This window comes from Protopterus annectens, chromosome 1.part1, assembly GCF_019279795.1.
Source record: "Protopterus annectens isolate FY-2018-M chromosome 1.part1, PAN1.0, whole genome shotgun sequence".
In the NCBI taxonomy this organism is placed as follows: Eukaryota; Metazoa; Chordata; order Ceratodontiformes; family Protopteridae; genus Protopterus; species Protopterus annectens.
Window position 1 is genome coordinate 1334845880 of NC_056726.1, and position 26437 is coordinate 1334872316.

The window sequence follows — 26437 nt, forward strand, 5'->3', positions numbered from 1 at the left end:
AGCAATGCCAACATTAGGTAAGCAAGTGTGCCCATAGCTTAGCCTTTTCAAAACCGTCCAATCATGTCAAAGTGCGGGAAATCGGGTGTATTTACACCCCACAGGTGCCAATAATCCCCATAACTGGTTGCAGCTCCCTACACTTGCTCAAAACTCATAGCAAGCACTAATAAACTTAGCACTAGACCCCCCCCCTATACTGTAGAGAAGGACAAGGCTCTGTATTCGACCTTACCAGCCAATCAGTAAAACAGTTCACTGTACGTATCCAGTCATGTTCAAAGGGCAGTTTCAGATGTACTCTCCAGTCCAACTGGTGAATCTGGGCATTTTCAGGCAATGTTACAATTGCCTTATGTACACAGACAACCCTCTCCTCCTTCCACCAAACACTAATACATGCGAGAGATGCAATTATACAGCCAAACTAGAGGCTAAGCTCTCTCAACCCAAGACTGGACCAGGCAGTCAGGAGGAGAAGGGAATTACTTGCATCACACTACCAGTCTCACATAGACCTATGAAACCAGCACTGGCAAAAAACACACATAAATACAGAAAAACATTCTCGGAGGCTCTAAATAAAAATCTGTAGAAGCAACAGAGACCTCCAAAGCAGACATCCAAGCAACCTCCACCCCCTAATACAAACCACGAAACATATACTTCACAAAACCAGTGTGCCACACAATCACAGCCCTTAAAGCAAAATAACATACCCAACACACTAGTAATAGGTGACTCTATAGTCAGGCACACTGATGTCCCACTCACTAGACTGAACAAGAAGAAGGTTACTGTTAGCTGTCTGTCGGGTGCCAGGATCCGCCACATAACACAAGCACTCAGGTCACTCCAGAACAAGTACAAAACAGAACAAGTACAAAATGACTCTGTCATTGTCCATGTTGGTGTGAATGACCTGAGCTGTACCTCCCTGGACTACATGAAAAGAGACATGGAGGAGCTCTGATCATGTAGCCCAGGCCGGTATGACCCCAACCCTGAGTAGCATCCTGCCCTCACCAAGAATGATACCACGGTATAGAGAAAAAAATTATCAATTTCAATAATTGGCTAAGCTTCTTATGTCATTCAAAGGGGATCCAATGTCTGTCAACCTGGGATGACATGCTCAACAAGCAACACTGCTTCGCTAGAGATGGCTTGCACCTGTCACCCTTAGGCTTTCGAATACTGGCCAAGGCTCTTACCACCCCCATAGCGTCTTTTTTAAGCAAGGCTCAAAAGACAAACACATCACCGTAAATAGCACAAGTAATAAAAAACGGAGGGTGATGCTACTCAATGCCAGAAGTCTAAACCTCAAAATGCATGCACTCGATGCACTCCTCAGTATGGAGAAAATCGATATATGTGCAGTAACAAAAACCTGGTTTAAGGCTCCAGGGAGCACCCCAGCACAACCAGGCTACAACTCATACCATACATTTCAGCCACAAAACCCGGACCAAAATACAAAATGCGGGGGAGTATCCATATTCATCAAGGATACCCACACCTCCAGGTTAGTGGCACAGCACGATGATTCAGAGATCATCCACGTGCAACCAGCAATGGGCAAAACTGCTATTCAAATTATAACTTGCTACAGATTACCCACCATGTCCCAGGACCCCCACTCCGCATTCCTGGAAACACTGGTAAACATAAAGGTCCTACCAAACACCCTGATATTGGGGGATTTCAATTACCCAAACATTAACTGAGAGAACTACTCAAGTACAAACTCCCTTGCCCAACATTTCCTAGAATTTATAAATTCAAATGCCCTGGATCAACTGGTCAACACCCCCATCAGATGTGACAACATAGTGGACCTGGTCATCACCAACATGGGCAACTGGTATTCCACACCGGGGGTCAACCCCTCGCTGGTTAGATCTGACCATAAACTAATCACTCTGGATATCCACATTCTTCCACCACCCCCAGCCAAAGAAACCACCATGAAAAACTTTTCAAAAGCAAACTTCACGTTACTTAAGACCGAGGTGGGAAGTTTCAAAGCCCAAATGCTAAAGGATAACGCTGTCCAAGCTTCAAAATCCTTTACTAATGCACTCTAGGGGCACCTACAAGAATGCATGGATCCCAAACAAAACCAAGACTCACTCCTCCAATTAAAGGAAACCAGGCTGGTGGACCCCTGCCATAAACAAGCTATATAATAGGAGAAAACTAGTACAGAAAAGAGTAAAATCCCAAGAAGGGAAGACATCCCTGATCAGTATCAGCAAGAAACTATGTTCCCTCATAAAATCATCCAAGGCTATCTTCGAAAGAAAAATTGCCATGGAATCCAAAGATAACCACAAGGCATTATTTAGCTATGTCAAGAATCTAAGTGGCAATTCTCAGATCTGTTTGGAGTTAGTGCAGAATGGCACAAAATACACTGAACCGACTGATATAGCCAACATCCTGGCAGACAGGCTCAGTGCAAACTTCACTCCCCCCTCAGCACCAAAAGGGCCCATAACTATACCAGAAGAATGTAGTGCCCCTGAAATCACAGACACTCAGGTTAAAACAGCCCTCTCCAAAGCCAAAAACACAGCATCAATGGGATCGGACAGTGTCCCAGGCTGCGTCCTACACGAGCTCAAAGATGAACTAACCCCTCACCTAAACACACTTTTTGAACTCAGCCTCTCCACAGGGTACATGCCCACAGAGTGGCGCACAGCAACGGTTATTCCACTCCACAAAGGTGGAGCCAAAATGGACAGCGGGAACTATCACCTTATAAGCCTGACTAGCTTGGTCTGCAAAGCTCTAGAGTGCATCATCATGGATCTCATTAACAGAGACATTGGAAACCTCCAAACACTGGACCCTACCTAGTTCGGCTTTGTTAAGGGCAGATCATGCCTCCTAAACCTGGTGGATTTCTTTGAGACAGTTACCAAGGCTATAGATGAGGGAAAGGTGGTCCACACAGCCTACCTAGACCTTGCAAAGGCCTTCAACATCATTCCCCACTCAGGTATTATAGACAAGCTCACCAGCCTGAACATAAACCCCTATATCACAAGATGGGTTGCCAACTGGCTCATGGACAAAACCCACATGGTAAGAGTTGTGGGAGCTAGGTCTGACTCTAAACCAGTTACAAGTGGCACTCCCCAGGGCTCAGTCCTAGGACCCCTCCAGTTTGGCATATACTTCTCAGAGGTACAGGCAAGCACAGGAGGACTATGGCTGACCAAATTCATAGACAACTGTAAATTAGGGGTTATAATTGACTCTCCAGCTGGCACAGACATCCTCAAAAAGGGTCTCACTGAGACAGATACCTGGTGTCAAAACCATGGCCTCAAGCTAAATGTCAAAGAGTGCATAGTCAGCCCCTTTGGAAAAAACAAAGTACCCACAAACTACCACATTGGTGGTAGCCCCCTAAATACGGAAGATGTAATAAGGGATCTGGGGGCCCAAGTAGATAGTAACCTCTCCTTTGATAACCACATTGCCAAAGTGGTTAGACAATCCTTCTATGTGGCCCACCTAATCACAAAAGGGTTTGCATCCAGATCGAAAGAGGTCATTGGGCTCCTCTATGCATCACTCATCAGACCCAAAATAGAGTACAATGCCCCATTTGGGATGTACCTTACAAGACACCTGCAACAACTGGAAAGACCACAGAAGTACCTCACCAAGAGGATCACTGGCCTCAAGCAGATGCCCTATGCAGCTCAACTGAAGAAACTCCAGCTGTACTCGGTTGCATACCACCTAATCAGAGGTGATCTCTGCCTGACATACAAGGCCATGTCCAACCAAGAATTGATGGATATGCTCCACCTAAAGAAAACCATATCCCCTCGAGCCACATGCTCTAGGGATCTAAACCTCACCACAACAATAAATAGGATGTGCTGGAGGGATAGATTCCTGTCCCAGAGACTTCCCATGCTCTGGAACAAGATTCCAATCTACATTAGGCAGAGCTCCTCGTTAACCCTCTTCAAGAGAAACCTTGACGAGTGGATGGGAAACAGAAAGATTACCCCAGGGATCACTTCAATAGCTCTGCTGGACAGAGACACAGGGAACTAATCTAAGGGGGTGGTGAAAGCCAACACATTCCAGCTAGGCTTATAAATGCCTTCGGGCAGATAGCCTAGCACCTACCTATGAACATATGAACTGTAGGCAGAATGGCAGAAGTAGGTGAAGGCACCCCATTTAGAGCACAGCACTGGGGCATTAATGAGTCTAATTACATGGTGTGGCTCATGGTCAAACTCCTGCATGGGCCATTACCATGGCTCCCAGTATAAAGTGGAGGCCTGGGAAAGTCTTGCCCGTGACCTCATTAGTGCCTCAGGTATCCCCCAGACTGGTGAGTAGGTCAGGCATCACCATGCTGACCTGAAGCGGCATAGGAGGGATCTACTGGAACAGTGGATCCAAGAGTGCAGGCAGATGGCTGATGCCCCAATACTAAGTACCCATTCCACTACGTATATAATAATAGCCTAGTATACTATGGATAGGTATGACTAAATGTCATTGTATTTCTCTGACAGCTGCAGATGAGCAGGCTGTGAACCTTCAAGCCCATGCCACTAGGCTGCAAAGGCTGCATCGTGAGGCAGGTTAGTAATAATACTGCATGGACTGTCATATCCTGTGAATAAAGGTATAACCCCCTGAAGTGCTTGTGTATACTCTGATTTAATATGTTGTAGTGTTGCATGCTATAAATAGTACTGTAGTATTAAGCAGTGTTACCCACACTGTGGTACACAGATAGAATGTGTAGGAGGTTCTGTATAACAAGAGGTCAGTCATATTGTACAACTGAGGGAGACTTAGAGAGAAAACATTGGAAAGCTTTACACCAATTTCCTCATAGCACAGTGTACTGTGATGTTAACTGTAATATTTTTACCACACACTGCAGAGATTGAATCCTGGGAGTGGTAGTAAGTTGTATGCATAACCATACCCCACAGCTGTACAGAATTTGTGAGAATGTTCAGACAGTACGCTGTAAGCATAATCATAACCATCAACTGTACAGACTGCATCAGAATGGTCAGATAGTAAGCTGTATACATAGTCATACCCCTCAACTGTTCCGATATGCCCAGCATGTCCAGATAAATGTCCCATATCTGCTGCCTGGTACCCTGTTCCCCAGAGAAATCAGTGTGAGGATCCAAGAAATGTAGGTAGCCTGTGATGACATATAACCAATAGTCAAACCTGTACATAGTCAGAGAATGTATATGAAAACAAACCTGTCATTGTAGCGTCACACCCAAAGTGTATGAGAGCAATTTGCATAATATGTTGCATTAACACCTGCATCCAGTCAAGCCTCAACCAGAGTGTGTGCAATAATGGATTGAGGCTTTATGCCTGCTGAATGGCGCACAATGGTTATCCCACTTCATAAGGGGGGAGCCACCACGGACCCCAGGAATTACCGCCTCATTAGCCTGATGAGCCTGGTCTGCAAGGCCATGGAACGTATCATCATGGAACTTATAAACAAAGACATTGGTAATCTCCAAACTCTGGACCCCACCCAGTTCGGGTTTGTAAAAGGCAGATCATGCCTCCTAAACCCGATAGACTTCTTTGAAGCAGTCACCAAAGCCATAGACAAGGGTAAGGTGGTACACACAGCCTATCTAGATCTTGCCAAGGCTTTTGACACCATCCCCCACTCTGGAATTATAGATAAACTCACTAAACTAGGTATAAATCCTTATGTCACAAGATGGGTTGCCAACTGGCTCATTGACAGAACCCACACTATGAAAGTAGCAGACTCCAAAACCAACTTCAGACCAGTGACAAGAGGGTATCACACGGTTTAGTCTTGGGTCCTCTCCTGTTTGGTATCTACTTCTCAGAAATACAGGCTAACATAAGATCTTTGGCTAAAGAAGTTCACAGATGACTGGAAACTAGGAGCCATAATCGAAACTCCTAACGATGTGGACATCCTACAAAAGGGCCTCACTGAGACAGATGCCTGGTGTCAAAGCCATGGCCTCAAGCTCAATGCCAAAAAGTGCATTGTCATCCCCTTTGGTAAAAACTCTGTACCCATGAACTACAACATAGGCGGTAGTATACTTAGCACCGAAAGTGTGATAAGAGACTTTGGAACACAGGTGGACAGTAGTCTCTCCTTTGATAATCACATCACCACAGTAGTCAGGAAATCCTTCTACATGGCACACCTCATCACAAAAGGTTTCTCATCCAGAAAAAAAGAGGTCATTGTTCCCCTCTACTCATCACTCATTAGACCCATTATAGAGTACAATGCCCCTTTTTGTATGTACCTCACAAGACATCTACAACAACTGGAAAGGCCACAGAAATACCTCACAAAGAGGATTACCGGCCTCAAACAGATGCGCTACGCAGACCATTTCAAAAACTCCAGCTTTATTCCGTCGCATATCACCTACTCAGAGGTGATCTCTGCCTAACATACAAAGCTATGTCAAACCCAGAGCTGTTGGACATGCTCCACTTAAATAAATCCCAATCCCTCCGAGCTACACGCTCTAGGGACATAAACCTTGTCACCACAATAAACAGAACATGCCGGAGGGATAGATTTCTGTCCCAGAGATTTCCCATACTCTGGAATAACCTACCTAACTATATCAAACAAAGCTCCTCATTAGCACTCTTCAAGAAAAATCTTGATGATTGGATGGGAAACAGGAAATTCACCCCGGGGATCACCTCTGTGGCTCTGCTCGACAGTGGCACAGGAAAATAATTTTCTTGGGTGGCAAAAGTCAGGGTACCTTTTTGGCTGGGCTTGTATAGACCCCAGGGCTGATAGCCTAGTACCTACCTATGAACCTATGAACTTATGAGGGGTACATCAACATGGAATCTGGGAGTATGTGTAGAAACTGTCAGGTAGTGTTAACAAAGATCTTCTCAACAGCTATAATAGGTAAAAGGTGTAGGCTATACTTAGACACAAGTCCACTTATATACTAATCTACAAACATGCCATTGTACAAACTAAGGCCAATGGGTAGTGTAATAATACATGTAAAGGACAGATCACTGCAGTGCCTAAGAAAGTTGTGAAAACTACATGCATGTAACAGTTGTTAATTGAACTCTCTCTCTTACCTCCATCATATGTGCAACAATAACCCAATTATATACCTCAATGGGTATGTTTACTCTCCAAACTTATGTTGGGACATATGTCCTATTGGTTCATAAATATCCACATTTGGTTCTATGCATGTGCCATGTTAAAATACACCCATATTGGTGGCCTGTTGCCATCAATAAAAACTGCATGCTATTGTAATCGCCACTGCTGTTCCATATATGCATGTGTTCTGCTCGCTATGCAACTGGTTAGATTTGGTGTCTTGGGTTAATAGGTATACCTATGCATGCTGTTATAACTGATCCTGAATGCTGTTGACTATTGCTAACTCATATCTGTCTGTAAACTGCAACAACATAGCTTGTATGGGAAAGCCAGTCCCAGCGGACCCACCTGTCCCACCTCAGCTGGCCATGCACCAGGCACCAATACATCTGTGGCCCAGCCTGGGACCTCCTCCTCTGGGTGGAACCACCGCAGGGGATGGGGCTCAGCCCCCTTGGGAGAGGAGGTGGAGTGGAACCTGTCACCCGTCATCAGGTCCAGGCCGTGATGTGTAGGGAGATTGATAGGGCATTTCAAGACCAGCTACGCCAGCTTGAGGGATGAGTGACACAATTAGAGGGTGAGCCTGTTCCTCCTACCCAGCCTCCAGCATGACTACCTTTGGGGCTGTGAAGGTGCAGTGGTGAATGCCCATGGATGGGGACCTCAGTCCCACTGTTTCCATACGTGGACTCATGAGCTTGCAACTTCCAAACACCCCACCCCATCCAAGGTGTTAACCCCTCACATGTGTCATATACCACCCTTGTATGCATCTTAGGTTCATAGGTTCGTACTAGGCTATCTGCCCTAGGGCATTTATAAGCCTAGCCAGAGTATGTGTGGCTTTCACCACTCCTTAGGATGAGAATACTACGCCCATTTAGGGTTTAGTTTACTGTGCCTCTGTCCAGTAATGACACAGAGATGACCCCCGGGGTAAACCTACGATCTCCCATCCACTCGTCAAGACTTCTCTTGAATAGAGTCAGTGAGGGGCTCTGCCTAACATGGATTGGGATTCTGTTCCAGAGTGTGGGGAGCCTCTGGGTTATGAATCTGTCCCTCCAGCACGTCCTATTTATTTCTGTGTTGAGGTTTAAGTCTCTTGCTCTCGTGGCTCTGATGGATTTGGATTTTCTGAGGTGGAGCATGTCCATTAATTCCGGATTGGACATGGCCTTGTACGTTAGGCACAGGTCACCTCTGAGTAGGCGGTATGTGACTGAATAGAGCTGGAGTTTTTTCAGTCGGGCAGCATATGACATATGTTTAAGACCCTTTATCCTCTTGGTGAGGAACTTTTGGGGTCTTTCCAACTGCTGCAGGTGTCGGGTAAGATACATCCCAAATGGGGCATTGTACTCAATCATTGGCCTAATAAGAGAAGAGTACAGGGGCACAATGACCTCTCTTGATCTAGATGTGAAACCCTTCATGATAAGGTGGGCAATATAGAAGGTCTTCCTAACCACTTTGGCAATGTGAGTGTCAAATGAGAGATTACTGTCAACCTGGGTCCCTAGGTCCCTGATTACCTCTTCCAGATTTAATGGATTACCACCTATGTGGTAATTTGTGGGTAACTTGTTTTTCCCAAAGGGTATGACTATACATTTTTTGGCGTTCAGCTTAAGGCCATGGCTCTGGCACCAATTATCCGTTTCTATGAGGCCTCTCTGAAGGATGTTTGTGTCCGCTGGAGTATCAATTATGGCACCCAGTTTGCAGTCATCTGCGAACTTTGTCAGCCACAATCCCCCTATGTTTGCCTGTACCTCGGAAAAATAAATGCCGAACAAGAGGGGTCCCAGGACTGAGCCCTGTGGGACACCACTTGTGACTGGCTTAGAGTCTGACATAGCTCCAGCAACTCTGACCCTGTGGGTTCTGTCCTTGAGCCAGTTTGCAACCCATCTCATGACATATGGGTTTACATTTAAGCTGGTGAGTTTGTCTATGATGCCCGAGTGGGGTATTGTGTCAAAGGCTTTTGCAAGGTCAAGGTAGGCTGTGTGGACTGCCTTACCCTCATCAATGGCCTTAGTGATGGTTTCAAAAAAGTTGACCAAGTTCAAAAGGCAGGATCTGCCCTTGACAAAGCCAAATTGGGTAGGATCCAATGTCTGTAGGTCCCCAATGTCTTTGTTTATGAGTTCCATAATGATCCTCTCCATAGCTTTGCAGACCAGGCTCATCAAGCTTATGGGGCGGTAATTTCCAGGGTCCGTAGAAGCACTGCCTTTGTGAAGTGGGACCACTGTTGCCGTACGCCACTCTTTGGGTATGTATCCTGTAGTAAGGCTAAGATTAAACAGCAGCCTTATGTGTGGGTTTAGTTCCTCTTGGAGTTCATGTAGCACACAGCCCGGGACACCGTCCGGTCCCATTGATGCTGTGTTTTTAGCTTTAGAGAGGGCGGCCCTCACCTGGGCATCTGAGATGTTAGGGAGGCTACACTCTGCTGGGATAGTTATTTCGTCTTTTGGGGGGGGGGAGGAGAAATTTGCACTGAACCTGTCTGCCAGAATGTTGGCAATGTCAGTGGGTTCAGTGTATTTTGTGTCATTTTGGACTAACTCTGAGCATATCTGGGAGTTTCCACCCAGGTTTCTAACATAGCTAAAGAAGGCCTTGTGATTGTCTTTGTGTCTTTTGCATTTTTCTCTCAAAGTTGGCCTTGGATGATTTTATGAGTGATCGTAGTTTTTTGCTAGTACTGATCAGAGATGCCTTCCCATTTGGGGATTTTGCTCTGTCATGTAGTAGCTTCCTCCTTCTGTTGTAAAGTTTGTTTATGGCTGGGGTCCACCAGACCGGGCGCCTGCCTTTGGGGGAATGGGTCTTGGTTTTATTTGGGATTGCATGATCCATGCATTCTTGAAGGTGCCCGTAGAAGGCATTTGTAAAGGATTCAGCAGTGTGGGTTGTGGTTTCCACTGGCCCAGGGACCTTGAAGGATACCACTTCCATCTTAAGAAGTGTGAAGTTGGCTTTTGAGAAGTTCTTCACTGTGGTCTTTTGTGCAGGGGGTGGGGGCGGGATGTGGATTTCCAGTGAGATTAATTTATGGTCTGATCTTACCAATGAGGGATATACTTCCGGTGTGGAGCATTTTGTCCCCATGTTTGTGATGATCAGGTCTAGTATATTGTCTCCTCTTGTGGGAATGGTGACTAGTTGTTCCATCGCATTTGAGTTTATGAATTCTAGGAACCTTTGGGCTAGGGTGTTTTGGCTTGAGTAATGTTCCCAGTCTATGTTTGGGTAGTTGAAGTCTCCCAATATGATGGTATTAGGAGAGACATTCATACTCTCCAGTGTCTTCAGGAAGGCTGTGTGGGGTTCCTGAGTTTGAGAGGGTGGTCTGTAGCATGCTACAAATTGTAAGGCAGTTTTGCCTATGGTTAGTTGCACCTGGATGGTCTCCGATGCTTTGTGCATTGCCACTAACCTGGAGGTGTGGGTATCTTTGATGAATATGGATACTCCCCCTCCTTTTGTGGTTCGGTCCAAGTTTTGGGGCCGGAAAGCATGATATGAGGTAAAACCTGATAGTGCTGGGGTGCTCTCAGGAGTCTTGAACCAGGTTTCAGTCACTGCACAGACATCAGTGTTCTCCATACTGAGGAGGGCTTTGAGGGCATGCATTTTGAGGTTTAGACTTCTGGCATTGAGCAGCATTACCCTTATTTTTTTTCCACTTGTGTTTTCTAGGGAGGTAGGTTTGTCATTTAAGCCTTGCCTAAAAAAGGCACTATGGGGGTGGCAAGAGCCTTGGCCAATATCCGGAAGCCCAGGGGTGACAGGTGCAAGCCATCCCTTGCGAAGCAGCGTGGCTTGTCGAGCATGTCATCCCAAGCAGACAGACATTGGATCCCCTTAGAATGACACCAGTAATTAAGCCAATTGTTAAAACTGATCATTTTGTCTTTGTACTGTGGCATCATTCTTGGTGAGGGTAAGATGCTGCTCAGGGTCAGGGTCATACCAGCCTGGGCTACATAATCAGAGAGCTCCTCTATGTCTCTTTTCATGTAGTCCAGGGAGGTACGTCTCAGGTCGTTCACACCGGCATGTACAATGACTGAGTCATATTTGTACTTGCTGTGGAGTGACCTGAGTGCTTGTGTTATGTGGCGGATTCTAGCTCCCGACAGGCAGCTTACTGTGACCTTTTCCTTGTTTAGTCTGGTGAGCGGGACATCAGTGTGTCTGACTATGGAGTCACCTATTACAAGTGTGTCTGGCATGTTGTTTGGCCTTAAGGGCTGTGACTGTTTAGCACACTGACTTAGTGAACTATGTGTTGCATGTGTTATGTCTTCAGGTGGCGGTTGCTTGGGTGTCTGCTTTGGAGGCCTTTGTAGTTTTGGTAGATTTTTAATCTGCGCCTCCGAGTATGTTTTTGTGTGTTTATGTGTTTGGTTTGCAGTTGTGATAGTTCTATGTGAGACTGGGTTTGTGGTGTGCATGGTTACCTTCTCCTCATGACTGGTCCTGCCAGTACTGAATTGAGAGAGCTCAGCCTCCAGTTTGGCTATATAGTTGCATCTCTCGCATATATTTGTATTTGTTGGGAGGAGGAGAGGGTTGTCTGTGTACATGAGGCAATTGTAACATTGCCTCAAGATTCCCAGATTCACCAGCTGAACAGGAGCGGATGCCAGCAACTGACCCTTCGACATGCTAGAATAGTGAAAAAGATTGCTGTGTAACTGAGTCAGAAAGGATCTATAGGGAAATGGGTACTCAAGGGAATTTAGGTGAATGAAATACTTTCTTTTGTTTAAGAGTGCTTTACCTGTATAAAAAATGCTTTAGGAGCAAGTGCTGAGCTTTTCAGTTAGAGTATAGGCTGTTTAGATTGCAAGTAGAGCAGTTCTAAGGGAAAAATTGAAGAGTAGACTTTATGGAGCCAGAAATAGTTTAAACTTGATTAACCGGCGCTGCCCTATGCTGCTCTATGAGCAACTTCGCGCTAATTCGCGCTAAACCGCGCTAAAGCACACAAAAACGGGCTTTATAGCAGGGGGTTGAAAAGAGCCAGGAATTGACCCAAAATGGCCAATAAACTACAAGTTGCTGGGCTGGAACCAATCCTCTAGGGACAAATAGGTTGCTCAGTGCTCCACACTCCCACTGGTGAACAAAGAAGCTTCCTCTTATCCAAATAAGGATATGGATAGCACAGGAACTAAGACAAAGCCCAGAGATCAGCAAAATCTGAAGACTGGACTATTCTAGTTCAGAAAAGTGGGAAAACAAGGATATTTTTTTGTTTTTTTTTCTTTGTTTGTCTTGTCTGTTAACCTACCCAACCTACCTCCCCAAATATACCTACTACCCCTCCCCAACATCCCACTCTCATCTAAAAAAAAGGGCAATCTGTTCCCACAAAAAAATCTCACCCCATACATAGCTGTCCATTTAACACACATGTCCACTGGGCACATGTAATCTGGTCTAATTGGCATCACAACAGATTATTGTTGTCCTCACCCGTCTCTCAGGCGTGTCAGTTTCCAAATCTATCTCCAAATACAGTGCATATGCACAGCTGCTGCTGTAGAAAAAATGGGCAGCTATGGACCTTCCCTACACCCTTCCTGCACATCCCTGCCTATTTTCCCTACTGTTTTCCCTCTTTGTGCCCCTTTTTTCACCACTTTCCTATCAACCCCTTTTTCTTTTCTTTTAAAGAAATTAGCATGGGGGTAAGTGGGAGTAAGCACTTTTAAGCAGCAGTAAGCGGGTTTGAGCCTGTTTGTGCAGAGGTAAGCAATGCCTATACAGGTTAAGCAATTCAGGAGCTAAATGAGTCTAAGAAACAGTAACCGGAACTTAGCAGTGTTTACCATTGCGCAAACCCACGCAAACCCACTTACAACTGCTCAAAAGTGCCTTAATCACTCTGTATCCATCGGCCCTTGTTCTGCCTAGCAATAAAATAAACAGCCTCTGCTAGGCTCGAACCCAGGACCCTACACACCAAAGCGATTTACCACTAAGGCATCTCAGATATACATAACCCTGCTGTATTCACAGACATATTATCCAGCCCAGTCATTCAACAGTACAGAGAATGTATTCCAACATGTAGATGTATGTGTGTGAATAAATATATTAATGTGTAAACAGGTACAACATATTGATATATATATATATATATATATATATATATATATATATATATATATATATATATATATATATATACAAATATATATGAACATATATACATGCAAATGCCTACATATATAGATATATATGCCTACATCCATATGTGTACAGCATGTAAGTATATATATATATATATATATATATATATATATATATATATATATATATATATATATAGACATTCATCTGTCGATAACAATGGGAAATAACACAAACATATATGTCCTCATGCGACGTAAATGGGGTTGAGAGGCCCCAAACAATATACATCTTGTACAAATAGGTATACCCCCCACAGCCAAGCATGTCCCCCCTGCAATACACTACCAAGTGTTGCAGATCCCAAAACCAGGACCAGACATGACATGACCATCCCTAGGATACATATACACAGACACATATATGCAGATACAGGTTTATATATATATATATATATATATATATATATATATATATATATATATATATATATAAGTTGTTTTTGTCTTGTTTAATTGTTGTAGGCTGCACACTCAAGTGCACTAGCCGATCTAAAGCATTTACTGTATTTCTGTGGCTAGTTTCTGTGTTTAAGTGAAAAAAAAAAAGAAAAAAAAAAAACAAAAAAAATCCTTGGTTCCCGCCTTTTCTGAGCTAGAATAGTCCAGTTTGCAGGTATTGCTGAATTCTAGGCTGTGTCATAGTTCCTGTGTTGCCCATATCTTAACTTGGATAGGAAGAAGCTTCTTTGCTCACCAGTGAGAGTGGGGAGCTCTGAGCAGCCTATCTGTCCCTGGAGGAGTGGTCTCAGCCCAGTAACTAGTTGCTTATTGGCCATTTTGGGCCATTTCCTATCTCTTTCAAACTCCCTGCCTTAAAAACTGCTTTAGTGTGGTTTTGCGTGATTTTGCACATCGCACAACGTAGCACAATGTAGTGCAGTGCCGTTTAAGCAGTTTTTAACAATTCCCAGCTCCACAAAGTCTGTTCTTCAATTTTTCCCTTAGAACTAGTCAAACTTTCAAAGTAAACACTCAACCTTCATTCTACAGCCCAGCACTTGCTCACATTTCTCAGTAAGCACCAACAAACTTTAGCACTACATCCCCTTATACTATCCAAAAGTACAAGATTCCCTATTTGTCCATTCCAGTCAGTCAATAAACCAGTTCTTTAAACTATCCAGGCATGTCCAAAGTGCAGTTTCAGGTATACTTTCCAGTCCAGCTGGTCAATCTGGATATCTTGAGGTCATGTTACAATTGCCTTATGTACACAGACAACCCTCTCCTTCTTTCAACAAACTCAAATATTTGTGAGAGATGCAACTATACAGCCAAACTGGAGGCCAAGCTCTTTCAACCCAGGACTGGCACAGTCAGTCAGGAGGAGAAGGAAACCACTCGCACCACACAACCAGTCTCACATAGACCAAACACACCAGCAAACAAGACACATAAACTCACAAAAACATACTCGGAGGCTCTAAATAAAAATCTGCCAAAGCAGCAGAGACCTCCAAAGCAGACACCCAAGCAACTGCTACCCCACAACAACTTACACAGATCACATACTTCACGAAGTCAGTGTGCCACACAGTCACAGCCCCTAAGGCTAAATAACACACCTAATACGCTAGTAATTGGAGACTCTATTGTCAGGCACACTAACATCCCACTCATCAGACTGAACAAGGAGATGGTCACTGTAAGCTGCCTGTCTGGAACCAGAATCCAACACATAACACAGGCACTCAGGTCACTCCACAGCAGGTACAAATATGACTCTGTCATTGTCCATGTTGGTGTGAATGACCTGAGACATGCCTCCCTGGACTACATAAAAAGAGACAGAGGAGCTCTCTGATCATGTAGCACAGGCCGGTATGACCCTGACCCTGAGTAGCATATTGCCCTCACCAAGAATGATGCCGCAGTATAAAGACAAAATGACCAATTTTAACAATTGGCTAAGCTATTGGTGTCATTCTTAGGGGATCCAGTGTCTGTCAGCCTAGGATGACATGCTAGACAAGCCACGTTACTTCTCCAAGGACGGCTTGCACCTGTCACCCTTAGGATTTTGAATACTGGCTAAGGCTCTTGCCACCCCATAGTGCCTTTTTTAGGCAAGGCTCAAAAGGCAAACCCACCTCCATAGACAATACCAGAAACAAAAAACTAAGGGTAATGCTAATCAATGCCAGAAGTCTAAACCTCAAGATGCACACACTCGAGGCACTCTTCAGTATGGAGAAAACTGATATCTGTGCAGTAACAGAAACCTGGTTCAAGGCTCCAGAGAGCACCCCAGCACTGCCAGGATTCAACTCATACCATTCCTTTTGGCCCCAGAACTCGGACAGGAATACTAAAGGTGGGGGAGTATCCACTTTCATCAAGGATACCCACACCTCCAGGTTAGTGGCACTACATGAGGCAGCAAAGACCATCCATGTGCAACTAACAGTAGGTAAAACTGATTTTCCGTTCATAGCCTGCTACAGATCACCCACCTTGTCTCAGAATCCTCATGCGTCATTCCTGAGAACATTGGAGAATATGAAGGTCTCACCAAACACCGTGATATTGGGGGATTTCAACTACCCGAACACTGACTGGGAAAACTACTCAAGTCCCAACTCTTTTGCCCAATGGTTCCTGGACTTTATAAACTCAAAAGCCATGGAACAATTGGTCAACACTCCCACAAGAGGGGACAACATATTGGACTTGGTCATCATCATCATGGGGTCTCAATGTTCCACATCAGAGGTAAATCCCTCGTTGGTAAGATCAGACCATAAACTTATCACAATGGACATCCACATCCTGACCCCACCCCCAGCCAAGGAAACCACTGTGAAAATTTTCTCAAAAGCAAACTTCACACTTCTCAAGACAGAGGTGGAAAGTTTCAATGCCCCCGGGCTAATGGAAAATGCTACCCAAACCGCAGAATCCTTTACAAATGCACTCTATGAGCACCTACAGGAATGCATGGATCGTGCCATCCCAAGTAAAACCAAGACTCACTCCTTCAAGAACGGGAGACCAGTTTGGTGGACCCTGGCATAAATAAGCTATACAACAGAACAACAGAAGGAGGAAACTTTTACATGACGAGGCAAAATCCCTAAAAGGGAAGGCATCCTTGATCAGTACTAGCAAAAAACTTTGATCCCTCATAAAATCATCAAAGGCCAGCTTCTAAAATAAAATCGCCAAAGACTCTAAAGATAATCACAAGGCATTCTTTAACTACGTCAAAAATCTGGGTGGCAGCTCGCAGATCTGCTCAGAGCTGGTGCAAAATGGCACAAAATACACTGAACCCACAGACATTGCCAACATCCTGACGGACAGGTTCAATGCAAACTTCACCCCCATCCCCCCCAAAAGGGCCTGTGTCTATCCCAGAAGAATGCAGTCCCCCAGACACCACAGACACACAGGTGAAAGCAGCCCTCTCCAAAGTCAAAAACACAGCATCAATGGGACCAGATGGTATCCCAGGCTGCGTCTTACACGAGCTCCAAAACGAACTAAACCCTCACATGAATTCATGTTCCAACTCAGCCTTACCACAGGCTATGTACCCAAAGAATGGTGTACAGCAACAGTGATCCCACTCCACAAAGGTGACGCCACAATGGATCCAGGGAACTATCAGCCTATAAGCCTGACTAGCCTGGTCTGCAAGGCTATGGAGCTCATCATCATGGATCTCATAAACAAAGACATTGGGAACCTCCAAACACTGGACCCCCACCCAATTCGGCTTTGTTAAGGGCAGATCTTGCCTCTTAAACCTAGTTGACTTCTTTGAAACAGTTACAAAGCCTTAGATGAGGGAAAGGTAGTCCACACAGCCTACCTAGACCTCGCAAAGGCCTTCGACACAATACCCCACTCTGGTATCATAAATAAGCTTACCAGCTTAAATATCAACCCATATGTCATAAGATGGGTTGCAAACTGGCTCAGGGATAGAACTCACATGGTCAGAGTCGCGGGTGCCATGTCTGACTCTAAACCAGTTACAAGTGGCATCCCACAGGGATCAGTCCTGGGACCCCTCTTGTTCAGTATATACTTCTCTGAGGTACAGGCAAACACGAGAGGACTGTGGCTGACCAAGTTCGCAGATGATTGCAAACTGGGAGCCATAATTGACTCTCTGACTGACACAAGCATCCTCCAGAAGGGCCTTACGGAAACTGATACCTGGTGTCAGAACCATGGCATCAAGCTAAATGCAAAAATATGCATAGTCATCCCCTTTGGGAAAAACAAAGTGCCCAGAAACTACCATATAGGAGGTAATCCACTAATTATGGAATAAGTAATCAGGGATCTGGGGACCCAAGTAGATAGTAACCTCTCCTTTGACAATAACATTGCAAAAGTGGTTAGAAAAACTTTCTATATAGCCCACCTAATCACGAAAAGATTCACATCTAGATCTATAGAGGTCATTGTACCCCTCTACTCATCGCTCATCAGGCCCATAATTGAGTACAATGCCCCATTTGGGATGTACCTTACCTGACACCTGCAACAGCTGGAGAGACCTCAAAAATACCTCACCAAGAGGATCATGGGCCTCAAACAGATGCCCTATGCAGCTCAACTAAAGAAACTCCAGCTCTACTCAGTTGCTTACCGCCTACTCAGAGGTGATCTCTGCCTGACATACAAGGCCATGTCTAACCCGGAATTGTTTGACATGCTCCACCTCAAGAAAACCAGATCCATTAGAGCTACACACTCCAGGGACTTAAACCTTAGCACAATAAATAGGACATGTTGGAGGGATAGATTCATATCCAAAAGGCTTCCTGCGCTCTGGAATAGAATCCCAGTTCATGTTAGGCAGAGCCCCTCGCTGACCCTCTTCAAGAGAAATCTTGATGAGTGGATGGGAAATCGTAAATTTGCTACTGGGATCACTTCTATGGCCCTGCTGGACAGAGGCTCAGGAATCTAGTCTAAAAGAGAGGCGAAAGCCAACACATTCTGGCTAGGCTTATAAATGCCCTAAGGCAGATAGCCTAGTACCTACCTATGAACCTATGAATCTATACATATATATATATATATATATATATATATATATATATATATATATATATATATACATGTAACTACACATATACCCACAGAGATATGTACAGTAAGATACATATGTAGTATATACACACAATATGGAGCAGCCAGTATTCCTACAGTTACCACCTTACGAACTGTATGAGCCATCCATACGAATGACATTCATTGCCTGCAGCATATACTCACAGAGATAACAAAGGATATAACACCACACACAGGTGTGCATAAATGAATGTGAAAGCTTTATTTATGTACTATGACAGTTGTATATGCCATGTCATACAGCTGTTTAGACACTGACATCCGTATGAACAGTGTAATGCAACTGTGAAACAGTTATACTAAGACAGTAGTCTGGAAAGGTTGACATATGTGGCTGTCCAGGCCGAGGTCTTCAAGTAGTACAATAGTAAAGACAGAGTGGGCCACAGCATACCAAACAATCAACAGTAAGTAATGCGGATAAATACTTCAGCAGCCTCTATCTACACTCTGTACACAATCCTTAGGGGGTACAGGCCCCAGTTGACACAATGGGATGTATCTGTTACATAACAAGGCATAACTGACACTATCACAATCACACTGACAAACAGAAGATTCTGTATGGCAGGAGGCAGTAGGCCTGCAACTACCTAAGGTGGATTGTATGGTGATGCACATCCAGATACCTTAGGGCAGCTTACCCCAGATACCCTCACATGTTGTAACAGCATAGGTTAGTCATGGTGCACCCCTCCAGACTCAATAATACAGGGCCATATACCACTGTTACATACACTGGCCTCTGGAGTGCATTAGGGCACTCATGTATTGTGTCGGTGAAGCCCACACATATATGGCCCAAACCCCCCAGTATCTGTAGGGGACAACAGCAGTGGAGTGATGGCAGGAATGACAGCATGACATACACACAACCCACTACATAACAACCCCTGACAGCATGTCATATGTGCAAAGCCTTGTATGTAGGTAGAGGATAGAGGCTGGAACACAGGCACATATGTGTAAAACTGTTGTCATACAGTGAGCAAGATATGTATATGTGTATATATCTATATGGATATATGTATAATTATATATACATATATGTTCACCATATGTCCTGTACATGGATTGCAGCCCTACCTCAGCCCCAATAGTCCCAACCTCTCAGTGCAAGGAGATGTCAGGTATATATTGCAGGTATATTTGTAGACTATTGCTACTGTAATAGGGATTGTCTTCACAGAAATGGTGTGTGTGGGAGGCCACATCTGCTGTTAACATGTGCGCCATCGGCTACTGACAGACATCCTAAGGTCATCATAGTACAGTTCCACTGCTAGCACAGTAACGCCCTGTGGACTGCAGCTGAAATATGGCCAATATATGTGGACAGTCTGACACACTCTGGTCAGTCCAGGGCTATACACAGAACCCCTTCATGCAAGACATGTGGACCAAGCCTGACAATGTGGATTTTAACAGCCATGTAGATGGGTATAACATGTAAGTACAGGTATACATTTTCCCCCATAGGTTATGCATTCATACACCCCTGTCTGTCATGACACATAATAACTGCTGGTACAGAGGTGCCATGGCCAAATACTACACACTAGTTAGTGACATACATCTGTACAGCATCCCACTGCTTTGTCTGACATACATGACTGTTATGGTGGCCCAGCAGCAGTACATCTGGCAAGTATCTGGACATGACATCTCACTGGGTAAGTACAGTAAGCTGCTAGGCATGTAACAAAGCACAGTGCAGGCTACAGGTAGACTGATCAACACTGGCCCACATCTCCTATGTGGGAATACACATGCACCTGCATAGATAGCAGGCTCTACAGGCATGTCACATCACAGAATAACAGACACCTGTGTGAAAGTGCATAACCACAACCAATGTGAACACAGCCACGGCCACATATGGTAAGCTAGTGTAATATTACAGTATATGGACTATCTGATCAACACCATCCTCATATGAGCCACTCACACAACAACCCTACATATACTGGGCCACTACACAGTCTGGTCCGATACCTGTCTGTGGTTTGGGACATGTGTGTGTTCTCTCCTACAAACATGTAAGCTGATAGGGTAACATACAGTGGAGCAGCATGTAACATCAGATAGAACAGGACCAAGAACAATGTCATCTGCCACAGTCTCTACACAGGCCAAGGTACATATTCACTGTACACAAACTGTCGACAATTACCAGAATTACACATACCTCAGTACTGTACACACAACCACAGAATGCCCAGGCTATGTTCTGAAATATAACCCCTACTATACATAACATGTGTAGCAGTCTGATATCTCACTGGCTTGTTATCAGACATGCTGTCAATGAATATGGTGTACGGAACATATGCACCTCCTACTGCATGACATATGTACAAAGGTTGACAGAGTTGTGGCTGGAGGCACAAACACAGGGCCAATATTGACATGTCACTGTGATAACCTCATACATTTAGTGTTGTAACAGGGTTTGCTGCAACATATGTCCTATGAGGGATATGACGTCAGTAACTCTCCCGGCTGTCACCATCTACTGACTGCAATCCTCACACTACCTTCTGCAGTTGAGAGATAGATGCTCTGTGGGTAACACAAGGAACACAAGGCACCACACACTGCCCAGTCTGCAGATGACCCTACAGATGGGGATTCCTCATAAACATAGCACTGACATGACAAGTATTAAAACATGTAGGACAGCCATATCCACACACACCCTGTTAAACCAACATTACCCTAACTGCAGTATAGCAGCACATACAGTCTATAGTCAAGACAGGCACAACCCCCTTCTGTGTGTTGGCCTGTTTCCACAGTGTATGTTGTCAGAGGTAAGTCCCCAATCCATCTGTGATGCAGTTTGCCAAACAACAGATCTAGTTCCTGCTGACAGTGAATGAAAAGGCCCAACACCAATGTGATATTCCTAGATATTGGAGTGTGTTTCCATGCAATTGGCTATAGGAATGTTACCACAGCTGTTCCACATGCAATCAGCTAGAGGAGGGCTGCAAATCATGCAGAGGCCATCAGCTAATCATGAGCATCACTGACAATACACATGCCGCTGCCTAAGCAAAGCAGGTGTAAGTCTCCACATCCACCAGAGAAGGAATGAGAGAGGCAGACAGAGGAAAGATAAGTCAGGGTGGGTTGGGAGAGTGAAATGTAGGCATGTTTGTGTCACACACATACCAGTCCAGGGTATCGAACCCCTGACTGACTATGTACTGATATCACATCTGTTAACCCCTGTTCGGTGGATATTGTGATATATATACTAGGGGAACCATATCAGAAATTTGCAAAACCCACTCCACATTGAGTCCAATTGTTACACACTCGCAACCACCTCCACACAGGACACGAACAACAAACATGGACGCATTAAGACACACGCACACGCACACACACGCACCTATCACATCTGGGATTAGAACTCCTACCTAACTAGTTATTATGGTACAGCACTGCACAATTATAAGATGCGCCACAGAGATTACTGGAGTACTCCTTCCCCAAAGGTGTTTTTCACAGTGAGTGACATTAGCAGGATTGCCAAAGTAGGGCATTTGAATTGTATTGAGTGTGACTAACCTAAAATGCCCTAATTAGTCTGTATGTATCAACTGCTGTTCTGGACAGAACAAAAATAACCTGCCTTTGCAAGTCATGACCCCAGAACCCCGTACACTACCATCACAGTAGTTAACAACTAAGTCATCACAGCAGTACATGACACTGAGGTTTCACCAAAATATTCCCACCATAGAATAATCAAACTGAACATGTGAAGGAATGTATATACAGTTGTCCGTAAAAGACTTCTCCAAAGCCAACTTCATGCTACTTAAGTCAGAAGTGACAATGTTTGTGACACCCATGGAGACAGGAGCTGAAAGTTCAATTGATAACTCCTACACTAAGGCACTGTATGGGCACATCCACTTGTGCACGATTCCTGACATCCCACATAGAACAACGACGCTCTCCTCCCAAATAAGCAAGCCAGTCTGGTGGTCCCCTGCCATAAACAGACTATACAACAGAAGGTAGACACTGCTGAAGAAGAAAGGATAATCCAAGGATGCAAACAACTCCCTTACCAGCCCCAGTAAGAAGCTGAGATCCCTCATGGTAGCCTCCAAAGCTGGTTATATAACTAAAATTGCCACAGATTCCACAGACAACCACACGGCATTCTATAGTTATGTCCAAAATCTAAATGGCAATACTCAGAAGTGCTCTGAGCTACAACAGAATGGCATTACATAGACTGCTCCCACAGATTTTACCAATATCCTGGCAGATTAATTTAGGGCCACATTCACCCCCTCTCATCCCCAAAAGGGCCCATGTCAATACAAAATGAGTTCCAATTTTCAGTAATCACAGACACACAAGTAGAAACTGCACTATCCATAGCTAAGAATACAGCATCCATGGGACCAGATGACATCCTGGGCTGTGTATTACATGAACTACGAAAAGAAATGGCAGCTCACCTAACTGTCATGTGTAATCATAGCCTCACATCAGGCCTGTTGCCCACTGAGTGGCGCACAGCTGCAGTTATCCCACTCCACAAGGGGGGAATCCACCTTGGATCCCGGGTAGTACCATCATATCAGTCTGACGAGCCTGATCTGCAGGGCCATGGAATGCATTATCATGGAATTTATTAACTCAGACATTGACAACCCTCAAACACTGGACACCACAGAGATTGGGCTCATGAAGGGCCAGTCTTGTCTCCTGAAACTGATTGACTGCTTTGAATCAGTCTGCATAGCTGTTGAAGAGGGTAAGGCGGTCCACACAGCCTATGTGGACCTTGCCAAGCCCTTCAACACCATCCCCCAGTCTGGAAACATAGATTAACATACTAAGCTGGACATAAATCCCTATGCCACTCGATGGTTTGCCATATGGCTTACTGACAGAACCCAAACTGTAGATGTAACTGACTCCAAATCCAGCTCCAGACAAGTGGCAAGTGGAGTACCTCAGGGTTCATTCCTGGGACCGCAGTTGTTTGGCATCTACATCTCTGAAGTACAGACCAACAGTACGGGACTCTGGCTAACAAAGGTAACAGATGACTAAAAACTGGGAGTCATTATGAGCCTGACTGAACTGCATGATATGTTACTGATACCAGCCTGACATCATACAGGTGGGATGGAGTACTGTTAACATCTTGTGCCCTTGTCATGTAAGATCCTGCTTATGGGATCTGCAACAGTTGGTAGTGTATTGCAGGGTAGACGTGTTAGGCTGAGGGGGGGGTACCTATTTGTGCAAGACATATGTTGTTTGTGCCTGTCAACCCCATTAATGGTGCATGTGGACATACATGTTTTTGCTATGTTCCCACTTTATCTACAGATGTATGTCCATATATACCTATACAGATATATATATATATATATATATATATATATATATATATATATCTGCTTACATATATATATATATATATATATATATATATATATATATATATATATATATATATATATATATATATATTGCTGTATATATGTACACATATGGATGTAGGCATATATATATATATATATATGTATATATATATATATATATATAGATGCAGGCATTTGCATATATATATATATATATATATATATATATATATATATATATACATACATTCATATATATTTATATATATATATATATATATATATATATATATATATATATATATATATATACATATACATACATATATCAATATGTTGTACCTGTTTACACATTAATATATTTACTCACACACATACATCTACATGTTGGAATACATTCCCTGTACTGTTGAATGACTGGGCTGGATGATATGTTTATGAATATAACAGCGTTATGTATATCTGTGCTGGCTTAGTGGTAAATCACTTTGGCTATGGTGTGCAGCATCCTCGGTTCAAGCCTAGCAGAGGCTGTTCATTTTGTTGACAGGCAGAACAAGGGCCAATGGATACAGAGTGATTAAGGCACTTTTGAACAATTGTAAGTGGGTTGCACGGGTTTGCATGACGTTGAACACTGCTAAGTTCAGGTTACTGTTTCTTAGTCTCAGTTAGCTCCTGAATTGCTTAACCTGTGTACGCATTGCTTACCCCTGCACAAAAAGGTTCAAACCCACTTGCTCCTGCTTAAAAGTGCTTATTCCTGCTTATCCCCATGCTAATTTCTTTAAAAGAATAAAAAAGGGGTTGATATGAAAGTGGTGAAAAAAGGGGCACAAAAAGGGAATATAGGCAAGGATATGCAGGAAGGGTGTAGGGAAGGTCCACAGCTGCCCATTTCTTCTACAGCAACAGCTATGCATATGCACTGTATTTGGAGGTAGATTTGGACACGGAAACCCCTGAGAGAGGGGTGAGGACAACAATAATTTGTTGTGATGCCAATTAAACCAGATTACATGTGCCCAGAGAACATGTGTGTGAAATGGACAGCTATGCATGGGACGAGATTAATATTCTGGAAACAGATCGCCCTTTTTTTTAAAGTGAGAGAAGGGTATGTTGGGGAACAAGAATAGGTACACTTGGGGAGGATAGGTTGGGTAGGATGACAAACAAGACAGACAAGATAGCATACAGGTGGATATTGTGACATATAATATGGCCACCATATAGGAAAAATACAAAACTGGCTCCTCACCGGGTCGAGGTGTTGGTCACAGCCACCTACACGCAGGTTATGAATTACATACACACTTGTCATGGCTGGGATTACAACTCTTACCTAACTAGTTTATTACACTACAGCATTACACAGTTATAGAATGCACCATGGAAATTACTGGGATATTCTTTCCCCAAATGTTATTTCACAGTTGATGAGGTCAGCAGACATGTCAAAGTAGGCCAATGGAGGTTGTAGTGCCTGTGAATGGCCTCAAAAACATTGCTCCCTACTCTGACAAAGGAACAAATAAATATTTGCACTTACAATGTCTGGAAATAGAACCCCTTCCTAACTAGTTTATAACAGTACAGCATTACACAGTTATAGCACTTGCCACAGAGATTACTGGGATACTCCTTCACCAAAGGTGTATTTCACAGGGAATGACATCAGCAGGCTTGTCAAAGAAAGGCAATGAAAGGTGTACTGACTGTCCTCAAAAGCATTGGGCCATACACATATGCACAAACGCACACAGTTGCCATGAATGGGATTAGAACACCTATCTAACTACTACAGCACATTAGAGCATTACACAGTTACAGAATGTGCCATGGAGATTAGTGGGATACTCTTTCACCAAAGGTGTATTTCACAGGGAATGACATCAGCAGATTTATCAAAGAAAGGCAATGAAAGGTGTACTGACAGTCCTCAAAAGCATTGGGCCATACACATAAACACACACAGTTGCCATAAATGGGATTAGAACACCTACCTAACTACTACATCACATTAGAGCATTATGTAGTTACATAATGCGCCACATAGATGACTGGGCTACTTTTTCACCAAAGGTGTATTTCACAGGGAATGACATCAGCAGGCTTGTCAAAGAAAGGCAATGAAAGGTGTACTGACTGTCCTCAAAAGCATTGAGCCATATACATACGCACAAACACACATACTCACAGTTGCTATGAATGGGATTAGAACACCTACCTAACTACTACATTACATTAGAGCATTACCCAGTTACAGAACACACCACAGAGATTACTAGAATGCTATTTCACCAAAGGTGTATTTCACAGGGAATGACATCAGCAGGCTTATCAAAGAAAGGCAATGAAAGGTGTACTGACTGTCCTCAAAAGCATTAGGCCATACACATATGCACAATCACACATTCACAGTTACTATAAATGGGATTAGAACATCTACCTAACTACTATATCAAATTAGAGCACTACACAGTTACAGAACACACCACAGAGATTATTGGGATATTCCTTCACCAAAG